At 43.7% G+C, this 12,085-nt stretch overlaps 1 long non-coding RNA gene across 1 annotated transcript in view; it reads right to left on the minus strand.

Annotated features, from left to right (window-relative positions):
- Nucleotides 1-9,996, minus strand: part of LOC141085035 (uncharacterized) — a 63,682-nt gene extending 53,686 nt beyond the window's left edge. The window contains exon 1 of the long non-coding RNA XR_012231197.1: nt 9,899-9,996. This is a non-coding gene — a long non-coding RNA (uncharacterized lncRNA). The remainder of the gene's footprint in view (nt 1-9,898) is intronic.
- Between the last annotated feature and the right edge of the window lie 2,089 nt (nt 9,997-12,085).

Genomic DNA, 12,085 nt, shown 5'->3' on the forward strand with positions numbered 1-12,085 from the left:
AAGGAGATCCTGAGGTCAAAAGGGCTGTTGGAACTAGTCATTACTACCATGCAGAAGAGCAGGAAGCCAGTCACTTCAGCAATATATCGGAAGATCTGGAAAAAATTCTGCTCACAATGTTCAGTTCCGGTATCCATCTCCCAGGGTCCAGATATTCCCCGGATTCTGGACTTCCTGCAGTCTGGCTTTGATAAAGGCCTAAGGCCTTAAGGCTAGTACACTGAAGGTTCAAATAGCAGCCCTGAGTTCCTTTTTTGATTCTCCAATAGCTAGTCATCCATGGGTAGTGAGATTCATTAAGGCTATCCAATGTATTAGGCCAACAATACGCAGCTCAGTGCCCCCTTGGGATCTCAGCTTGGTTCGGGGGAAACTTTGCTAAAAACTGTATGAACCTCTAGACCAGGCACACCTGAGGTCGGTTACACTCAAAGCCCTCTTCCTAGTGATGATAACATCGGCTAGACGTATTGGCGAAATCCAGGCTCTGTTCATAAGAGACCCATATTTAAAAATCCAGGAAGACTGTATTGTCCTGAGACTGGATCCGGCCTTCTTTCCCAAAGTTGTTTCAGACTTCTGTAGAAATCAGGAAATCGTACTACCAACGTTTTGCCAAAACTACAACAACGAGAAGGAGTATTCTCTTCACCTATTAGACGTAAAGAGGATGTTACTTAATTACTTAAAGATCACAGTGGGCTCTAATCTCTTCGTCCAGATGGCTGGAAAGAACAAGGGGAAGAAGGCATTCAAGGCTACTCTAGCCAGATGGATTAAGTCAGCTATTAGCACAGCATATGTTTCGGCAGGGAGAACCCCTCTGGAATGCCTCAAGGCTCACTCACTGAGAGCAATCTCGGCTTCGTGGGCAGAAAGTGCAGGGGCCTCAATGGACCAGATAAGCTGGGCTGCAACCTGATCTAAGTCTAATAACTTTTGCAATGAGAAAATGGGAAACGGTCTTAGGAGCGCAGGAAAGAGACCAAGACAAGAGATGGGGTTAAACCACAATGCGTTTTGACGGAGAATCCGTCTTCATCAGGTGGATGTTTATTAATCACATAGGGGATGGGGTTTCTCATTGCTCCCATCCTCCATCGGAGGTTCTCGGCTGGAGCTGCGGTGACGACCCGACATCCTGTGCATCTCTGGGTTGCTTCCTAAGCGCTCCTTTATGACCGCTTATCACTGACTCTTATTACCTTTTGCAGACACTATAAGATGGACGTTCTGACAAACTAACAGACGGCCTTTGGGAGGAAAGTCCTCCAAGCAGTAATCCCGCCCTAGTGGGAGTTATTTGGTATTTCTCCTGGTGGTGCTGTCAGGAGGGACGTCCTGGAAAGTAGGAATTAGTCCTACCAGTAATGGTGTTTCCAGGAGTCCGTCATGATAGCACCCCTTATATACCCTCCCTTGAGATTCCTGTCTGATATGTGATATAAACATGTGTAGAGAGAGGGAATTCAATAAAATAGCGTTGCATCCATCCTGGTGTGGTACTTGGAAAAATCACTGAAGGTTTGTGGTGGTGAGGGGCTATTTAACCTCTTCTGTGTTCCTGTCCCTATCAAGGATATGAAGGACAACCTCCTGGTGGTGCTGTCATGATGGACTCCTGGAAACACCATTACCGGTGACCGGAGGTAAACCTTATACCTTCGATCACAGCAGAGTGCTGTTTTTTTGACAGCGTGGCAACAGTGGCTCTCTGACTGGCGAGGATGATTTCAACGCCGATCAGAAGCGGTATTTGCCACGCTGTCATAGTAAACCCTGGATGTTTGGGCCACATGAATTGGGTTCAGGTTCAGGTTCGGGTCCAGCTACTGTTCTGGTACTTAAATCTGAACTTTTTGCAACTGTTCGGCGGGACCCGTACATCCAGGTGTCCGCCCATCTCTAGTTAGAACAGTAAGAGGGTCCCCATAACGTGGACCTCGGGGCATATGTAGTGTATTGGAAAGCGCCATTATATAACTTTCCTAACTTATTAGAAGGTATATTTGTTCTGCTAGATGACTCCTTTAACCCTGAGGGTGTAATATTTTACCTGTGCTTATTACTGACAGCTCCTCTGCTACATTCTAACTTATAATAATACTAGTAGAATACCCGTGGCTTTGCTCACGGAAAATATGTTAAATTGTTGGTTATGGTAGCTAGAGTAAAATTTTCAATGTCACCCTGAAATTGACATTTTCAGAGTGCTACAGTAAATTTGTTTTTCCACTTTAAATTTTTATTATTTTGGCATTTTACTAATTTATCAGTCACAACTGATAAGTCCCCTTAGCACTTTTACTTTCACCTTCACATTTCTCCATTATATGTATAGGGCCTAACTTCGGGGGCCCCAGTCTCATGACGGGGGGATGCTAGCGAGAACTGTGGTGAGAATCGGGCGAGAACTGTGGATTTGTATAGAGCGGGCTACTACAGATTTTGAGTTTTATATATAAATATATAGATTTCTTTAACTGCTTAACGTCCATTGATGGACATAGTCAATCATGGCAGGATGTCAGTTCCCGCACCATGACAAACTATGCCCGCCATGCATTTAAACTGTCAGCTGTAACAGACAGCTAAGGCCGGTTTCACATTAGCGCTTTTTAAGCGCACGCACGGCCGGGGGTAGCTCCGCCCCCGAGCCGGCTCTCTGCCCGGTGTGCCCGCCCCTTGCTTGTAGCGCCGCCTCCTAGCGCACAGCGGCGCCTGCGATCGGCGCACCCTATCTTTAGCATAGGGTGCGCAGATCGTGCGCAGGCCGTGCGCTAGTTGCGCTTTGACCTGCGCTGCGCACTTTTGACGGTGCGCCATGCGCGCCAAAATCCGAAAAGTTTGATTTTGGCACGCATGGCGCACCGTCAAAAGTGCGCAGCGCAGGTCAAAGCGCAACTAGCGCACGGCCTGCGCATGATCTGCGCACCCTATGCTAAAGATAGGGTGCGCCGATCGCAGGCACCGCTGTGTGCTAGGAGGCGGCGCTACAAGCAAGGGGCGGGCACGCCGGGCAGAGAGCCGGCTCGGGGGCGGAGCTACCCCCGGCCGTGCGTGCGCTTAAAAAGCGCTAATGTGAAACCGGCCTTAGAGGCACAGGAAGATGTGCGGGGAGCCTGGGACCCATTCCGTTGGTTCCCGCACCCAGATCGCTGTGATCGGGCAGTCAATCTGAAGTATTTCGCTGTGTTCCAGGACATAGTGTACCGGCGCATGCGCAGTAATAATTATCGGCTTTGCCCGCAGTTGGGCAAAGCATACTGCACGTGCGCAAAGCAAGATTGCTTTGCGCACTCATGAACAATGGAGAAGAACTAATCTAATACCGGAGATTGCGGACGGGGCCACGGATGGGGTGGAGAAAGAAGAACAAACACCGCCCATCGGACCGGACCCAGGCCATTTACATAGGCCTGCAATTTCCGGTGACAGATTCCCTTTAGGAATTTTTACCACTATGATAAAGTACAATATATCATGGAAAAAAGTCTCAGAATCAGCAAGATCCGTTGAAGCGTTCCAGAGTTATAACCACATATAGTGACAGTGGTCTGATTTCAAAATTAAGGTCTGGTCATTAACCTACAATGTGGCTTGGTCCTTAAGGGGTTAATTAATGGTTCTCTCCTCCCAAAATACCAAAATATTTATCTGGAAATGTTGGCACAGTTCAAAGTGCTGCCAAGATTCACATCTTGTAGTAGGTGCTCGTATTCTCTAAATTAGACCAAAGTATACTACACCTGCATTGGGAAAAACTCCTAGTTCTTTAGGGAGTCAGCGACACACCTGTAACCTGGCTGTTGACTGTGGTTGAATAACAATGCATCATCACAAGTTGCATGTATATGATTTCTTTAATGCATAAATAAATGTACATGCGTTTTTTATATCCTTTTAAGGTGATCGTATTTCTAGTTACGGTATATGATGGAAATGTCTCTGTGTCCGTCAGTTATTTTATTGCAATTCCAAAATTACAGATTTATCCAAGTTACCCATTACGGTGTCGGTGGCAGACTTGTGGTGTGTGCCCCATAGGTAAAATATTTTTCTTTACTTTCTATAGATCCATATTCTTGACGTTTCAAATACTTCAGCACAAACTACCACAGTTAGTAAAGTGGAGTCTACTAGTGATGAGTGAGTATACTCGTTGCTCAGGTTTTCCCGAGCATGCTCGGGTGTCCTCCGAGTATTTTGGCGTGCTCGGAGATTTAGATTTCCTTGTCTCAGCTGCATGATTTGCGACTTGTAGACAGGCTGAATACATGTAGGAATTCCCTAACAAACAGGCATTCCACACATGTATTCAAGCTGTCTAGGTCATGCGGATGTATGCAGATGCCTCCGCATGCGTCGTTTTAACGATGCGGCGACCGCATCAAATTCCAATATGTTGTGTCCAACGCCGGTCGCCGCATCGTCAAAACGATGCATGCGGAGGCATCCGCATACATCCGCACAACCTGCGTACCCAATGTTAAAGATAGGGTACGCAGGCTGCATGCAGAAGTATGTGGACATAGGTGGAGCTGACCGGAGGAGGTGCGGCGGGGGGCGGAGCTTCAGGGAGGAAGTCCGCAGCTCCTCCATACGCAAATGTAAAACTAGCCTTACACTGCAAATTTCAGCACTCTAGATTGAAACGCATTGCACCACTTGTCAAATTTACACACATTTGCACTACGGCAAACTCTGCTGAATGTGGATTACAGCTGTTCAAATATTAACTCGATGACTGGCATTGTAATCTGTTAGGTGTAAATCTGAAAGGAAAACCTGCAGTATCTCCATCCGATGTGAACACACCTATAGGTTCCTTTTCACATTTAATAAAAGAATACTCTTTTATTATGTGCGATCATTATCTTACAATTACAGGCTGAAACGGTTTCTAAACCAAATTTCGATTTTTAAGTCTGGAGCATGTGTGATATTTTGTGGATCATGTAAGGCTCTGTATACATTACTCTTAACCCTGCTGGTATACCGTGGAACTCACTGTGAAAAAAAAACAAAACTACTGCATGATATGTTTTTTTTAGATGACCCTCTCTAATATTAGTCCCCCCCGTAATAAAATAAAAACATAGAGGGGGGCCCATGGCCATACAGGCCGTAGTTTATCTCCATTTTGCCTTGATTGGCATTTATCTTTCTTCTCAGAGAAAGGTCAAGGATAGGTCATGGCTTTGTACACTGGGGTCACCAAAACCTGTCTTAACTGGTTCTGACCAGTTTTCTTGGCGCCGTTTTAACGGGCCATGATTGGTGGATATGTGTTTTGACGGTCTTTTTGAGAATATATAAAGCCCTGTTTGGTCGGTTTTTCTCCTCACTCAACGGTTTTCCTGAAGTAAGAAGATTCCCCCTCCCTCCCTGATTAATTTAACTGTCGTGATGTCTTATTTGAGGGAAAATCGCCCGTTAAGGGGCGGATTGTTTCTCTGGTATGATAATATTGGGTATTTATATGGAATTATTTATTAATGAACTGGCTATTTATTTATAGTTAACCCAAAATAAACTCACGGCAACTATTCTTCCACTGTTAAATATGAATAAAATAAAGGACACAACACCACTTAAGTCGGCCTTGTGTGGCCATGAAAATCCCAATATGCGGTGCTTTGGTATGAGAAGCATAGCAGTAGACGAAGCCCAAAAGGACAGTTTTGTGACTTCTTCTTTCTGAAGAATAGGGGTGTATGGAAAAAATTAGGACATGAGCTTTACTGGTGTCTATGTTTACACAGATTAACTACTTTCAAACAGAAAATTTTCTCACCAGGTTTTACATATATCAATTATATTCAACACCGTTCACTCATCTTTATAGGCACTTCTTCTACCTGTTCATAAGAGCCTAGCACAACGCCGTTTATTAATTGTCCCATGCTGTATGCTAATCGCCATTGTCTGGCCTGATGAACGTGATCGGACTGTGCTCGGTGCCTCCTATGTCCCCCTCAATCGCCATCTGTCCTGACATGATGTCAACCCCACAGCCTGTTCCTCCTGTGGTGTAGCTCTTGTTCCTTACTGTACAGGTGTGAGAGAGGAGCAGATTGTGAATGACGTAGGAGATGTCCGCCAGGAGAGCAGTGACTGCCTGTTAGAATAGAACGGCAGTACACGTGCCGCCTGCTGCTGCTTTAGTCAACTGCTATGGGACTGTGTTATGATTAGGTAACCGAGGAGGATAGCAGGGGAATAGGCTAGGTAACCAGATAACCAGAGAGGTTGGTAACTTAGCGGATTGCAGACCCCTAAACTGACAACACAACTAGAATTAGCCGTGGGACATACCTATGATGCCCTAGACGCCTCGGCACAGCCAAAGAATTAACTAAGCCTAAGAGAGAAAGGGTAAAGCTAAACTGCCCTGGAGTAGAACCCCAAAGGAATAGATAGCCCCCGAACATAGATTGCCGGTGAGACAAGATGAGGCACAAAACACAGGCAGAAAATAGAGTAAGCAAAAGATGGGGCCCAAACTGTCTAGATAGAACAGGACAGGAAAGGATACTGTCTGCAATCATGCAAAAAACCCTAAGAAAAAATCCAACACGTCTGATATGCAAAAATACTGAGGCCACACAACCTCTCCTCCACTAAATCAGAACTCTGGTGTGAACTGGATGCAAAACAAAAGATACTGATATAACAAGGGATTAGAAATACTGAAAAGACTGACATGAGCTGTGGCATATGGAACAGAGTCCAGCACAGGTCCCAGCAGGGAACAAGGCTGAACTCACACCAGCAAAGCAGAAATCAGAGAAAAGCAAAAAATGGATCAAATGCAAAAAGATTCAAGCAGACAAATAACTTATCTGAAAGATGCAGGACAAAGCAGGAGGCAAGCAGACTTCCAAAATGCTCAGGAAGAAAATCAAATCACCGGCAACAACTGAGGGATGGTTGCTCACTTAAATCTCTCCAGTCTGTAACACCTGACCTCCAATCATCCTCCTCAGGTGATTGACTTCTGTCTGCCAGACCAGCTCCATTACCAGCAGCAACCACCAGAGGGAGCCCAAACTCAGAAGCCAGGTCAAAAGTGTTCACAACAGAACTGACTATTGCTGAACTCGTCTCTTTCTGGCAGTCCCATAGAGTGAGAACGGAGTGATGGTTGGGCACGTGCTTCCACATTGTAATAGGGATAAAAGTGCTCCTGTTCTTCTGGTTGGTGCAGGACCCTAACCAATCTATAAGTTATCACCTATCCCATGGATCAGGGCTGTAGAGTTGGAGTCTATATAAAATGGACCAACTCTAACTCCTAAAATATATAATAAATTGGGTTCAGAAGTTCAGTGCAGGATGTGCTGTAAATATTTTCATAAGAATTTGGTAAAGATATGAAATGTCCTAAAAATGTCTGTTCTATTCCTGATCTGAGGATCTCGGCTTTTAGTTGAGATGAATCTGTGCAGCACTTTATGTATGTGATCAATCATGGGGCAGTGCTGTGGAGTCAGTCATGAAAATTGAGGAGTTGGAATCAGAGGTTTGGGTTACCGACTCCACAGCTCTGCCATGGATAGATGATAACTTAAAGGGGTATTCCCATCTCTAAGATCCTATCCGAATATGTAGTACGTGTAATAATATTAGCAAATACCTCCAACTGGAAATGTACAGTAGTTTAGTTCTTCTGATTGGCTATGTTGTTTACCCCATGAGGAGGACATTGCAGTAGCTTGTTTATCCATGGTTACGACCACACATGTAGTGACAATTAGTTGTTAGTGGTCTCACTCATGAATACCTAAGCTTCTGCAATGCCCTGCACGAGGTGGGGTAATCGACATAGCGACTCAAAAGAGCTATATCACATTTCTAATAGGAGGTATTTGCTAATATTATTATTATTATTACACCTACTACATATTCGGATAGGATCTTGGAGATGGGAAATGCCTCTTTTAACACTTCACTGGAAAACTCCTGTATAGGACACCCCATAGTATAACAGTACAAGAAAAAGCCATACACAGATCCATAGACAGTTTACAGAATGTTATTATCCAGTGAGCAATAACTGAGATCTTGTAAATGCTAAATAATAATTGAAACTTTGTTTAAACGCTTTAGTACTTTTTATTAATGATGATCGAAGGTTACTTGTGACACCACAACTAGGAGTATTGATGTGTTGTGTTTTCCAATGGTCTGTATAGTGGTCAGGATTTGTACGTTCAGCACATAGTAAAATAAAGGGTCCAACTATTTAATGACCTTTTTGGTTATGACTAAAACGGCAAAAGATTATGGAAATTACACTCTGGTCAGAGTTTGATTCAAGTGTCAACAAAGTGTGATCTGACTCTCTAGGATGAGTGAATTCTATCACACTGTAAGGAGAAGATGGAGAAATAAATTTCTCTTTTCCATTCTGTGAGTCTGCGGATGTAGGGCTGCGCTCGGATATCATCTGAGTGCAGTCCAATGTTTTCCAAGCACCTATAGACTTTAATGGCTGTGTGACATCTGGTTTCAAAGCATGCTGCAATTTTTTTTCCCCTGACAGACACTTCCAGTGAAGTATCTGTACTGCTGACGTCTTGTCAGCAGTACAGCAGTCGATAACATCTTAGGCCTCTTTCACACATCAGTTTTTTGCCTTCAGGCGCGATCCGGCTTTTTTTTGTAAAACCGGATCCGGCAAAATGCAATGCCGGATCCGGTTTTTCCCCATTGACTTGCATTAGCGCCGGATCGTGCCGGATGGCATTGCGTTTCATCCGTTTTTTGCCGGATCCGGCAATGTGACGCGATCCGGCGTCTGGAAAAAACGGCTACTGTAACGTTTTTTGTCTCCGGCGAAAAAGCCGGAAGCGCCGGATCCGGCGCTTCCAGCTTTTTGCTACAATGAAAGTCTATGGGCGCCGGAGTGCGCCGGATCCAGAAAAAGACGGATCCAGCCACCGGATCCGGTTTTTTTAAGTCTGCGCATGCTCAGATCCAATTGGCCAGCCGCCAGGAACAGAGACGGATCCAGCAAAAAAACGGATCCGTTTCTACAGTTCTCCAAAATTTATGCCGGATCCGTTTTTTCTAAAAAAAGCCGGATCCTGCCTGACGGCAAAAAACTGATGTGTGAAAGTAGCCTTAGTGGATCTGCCCGAAATGACAACACGTACTGTTCGTGACCACAGACCTCACTGACTGACTGCAGCGCTGTTGACGTGAGAGTAGAGACTCCCCACTGGATCCACAGAGGGTGAGTAAAGTTTGTTCTTTTAAAACAACCTGCAGCTAGAGTAAAAAGGTTTTTTTTAAACTGGAAAACCCCTTTAAATGTCCTAGATCATCCTAAGGCTTTATTTAAATGTAACGTGTTTGTCTCCTTCGTCCAGCACTCTTCGTCTGGCCAACATACAGTATTATTCTCAATAGAAATCCCATATAGAATGCTAAAATGCCAAAAGGTGATACCAAAACAATTTGTTCACCCTTGGCACAAGCCACATCTGCTCCAACGGTCAATTGGAAACCGGAGAAGAAAGGGAGCAAAGCGAGGAAAAGCAAAAATATCAATAAGGTTTAATAAATATGATACAAAAAGTGCATGGAGTCATAATGAAGTGCCAATAAATAAGTAGATGAACACACACCCAGCAGCCCCCTCATCCATCCAAGATGGAAAAAGTGCCCTCATATATATAGTCTAGACTTCATACCAGTAAATAGACACCCAAAGTTATGTCACCCTACAAAGTATAAATCGCCATGTGGCCAGATCTAATCTAAATCACCTCCCCAAACTTGAATAAGGGAGGGAGACATACAATATTATGTCCTAAGGGTGCAATGGGTCTAGGTATAAAAAGGCATCCGCCGATAAAGATCTAAGGTATGTACCGGTAAAGGAACTTACCAGAGGGTACAGGAGGAGGAGGATGGGCGCCGGGCAGTGACCCCCGACGCGCGTTTTGCGGTGCAAATAGGCCGCTTTATCAAGGAGATGCTAAACAGATCTCCACAGGACCTTCAAATACCCTATGACCCAGGTCACGTGAAGACGTGACCGGGATCGGCCAATCAGCATGGCGTCATCAGCGCATGCACCCTGAGGACGGCAGGCCCTGCTGTACAGAGTAGGCATCACGCTGGACACACAAACACCGGTCAAAGGACCAGGGCACATGTGTGCAGCGTAAAGACGCCCATCTGCCAGCAACACATTTGCCACCCCAGAGCGATGCGCACAGCCACCTATAATTGTATATAATACGTGGAATAAACAAAGATCACTGAAGTCCATACAGACAATAACAATAATTATAAAGGGGTCATGGCCATACAAAAAATCTTCATGCATACATGTGTACATTTATATATAACAAAAATGAACAAATCTCATGTATCAAATGTATCAAATAACAAAATATTGTCATGATTCCCGCAACTGTAGAGGCTGCTGGATCCTGTTTTCATGGGCATAGCACAAAGTGAAGGTCCAGGGAGAGATGTGGTATCCTCAAGGTCACTAAATACAAGATATTATTGACATACAAGAAAATTAGTGAAAAAATAAAATAAATTAAAAACAATTAAAAGCAACACACTGCCAGGAGGAAAGGGAAGTGTGACATGGACATGCGGAGGAAAAAAGGCAGGGAGAAATTTTTATTCCCCAAAGGAAGACATTATATACATATAAATATATTTTCCATCTTGGATGGATGAGGGGGCTGCTGGGTGTGTGTTCATTTGCTTATTTATTGGCACTTCATTATGACTCCATGCACTTTTTGTATGATATTTAATAAAACTTATTGATTGTTTTTGCATTTCATCGTTTTGCTCCCTTTCTTCTCCGGTTTCCAATCAACATATTATTCTGTATACCTTTGGAAATTGCTGACTTTCACTAAGAGGTAATTGATCCATAATCACTCTTCATGATCGGTAGGTGAAAGTAGATTGTCACATGCTAGGTCCCTGGGAATGTCAAGTCCTTGACTCATTTCTAGTGAATTGGGACATTTACAACAGCATTTGTAGAACTCTATTCCCTGGGGGAAAGTCACATTCTTTTGACTTGTGCAGCTCATATTCATTCCTTCCACCATTTTTGGCCACTTGTGTTGTCGTCTTCCATTTAGATTGAAGACATGGAGTCTTGGCTGCCAGAAGTCGTCTTTGGGGATGTGAACCTGCATTTCGCATTCACTGAGTGGTAATGGCTAACCAATGCACGCCTGATGTCGGCAGAGAGTATCTTGCACCACTCCCTGATGTGATAGAGGGACTGAAATAGCTGCCAAAACTTCTCTGGTGTTCGATGATAACGAATTACTTCAGCTCAGGCCATTATCTCGTTAGTCAACTTGCATTATAAAGGCAGAAGTAAACCTGATAATCTCGGGCCATGGTCTCCCACATACTAATCAATGGTGCACGTTGGTGATGGCTAATATTAGTGCAGATGCTGGTACATTTGATGGACACTTCCTTTGGTCGAGTATATATAGTAGCATTCCTGCCATTGATGTGCTCATATAAGAGCACTAAAGCTTTTCTGTGTATTTGTACTGAAGAAAAGTACCGTAAATGAAAAGTAAATTGCCAGTAAATGTTCCAATATAATCTTATGATGTCTGTGATGTCTGACACTAAGTTACAGGCAAGCCATTGGAACTTTCTTTGTACATAAGGCTATTTTGTGAATTTAAGAGATTTCAAGATATGTGTATAATTTGCAATTTCATTTTTTTTTTTGCTGCAAATTGTAATGTAGAAGGAGAAAACTTTAGGTGTCTCTCCCAAAGCAGAACCATGTACATGGAACGTGTATGTTGGCACATGGTTTCCTGTAATGTGGCACTTTTTTAGTATATTACTGTACAGGGACATCCTATTGTCTCTTAGATTAACCCTAGAAGTGTTACTTTCATGTCTGTAACCAATCATCCTCATTGACATGTCTTTTCAAAAACGTGTTGTAAAAGCTTATTTTTTTTTGTTTTTCTTTTACTGTATATACCAACAAAATTACAGATATCCAATCTTCCTTTCTAGGATGGTAATATTTAGGTGACAACTAATATGGCTCCATTTA

The sequence above is a fragment of the Dendrobates tinctorius genome, unplaced genomic scaffold (assembly GCF_039654945.1).
Source record: "Dendrobates tinctorius isolate UK_male_01 unplaced genomic scaffold, ASM3965494v1 ptg000028l, whole genome shotgun sequence".
Lineage (NCBI taxonomy): Eukaryota > Metazoa > Chordata > Amphibia > Anura > Dendrobatidae > Dendrobates > Dendrobates tinctorius.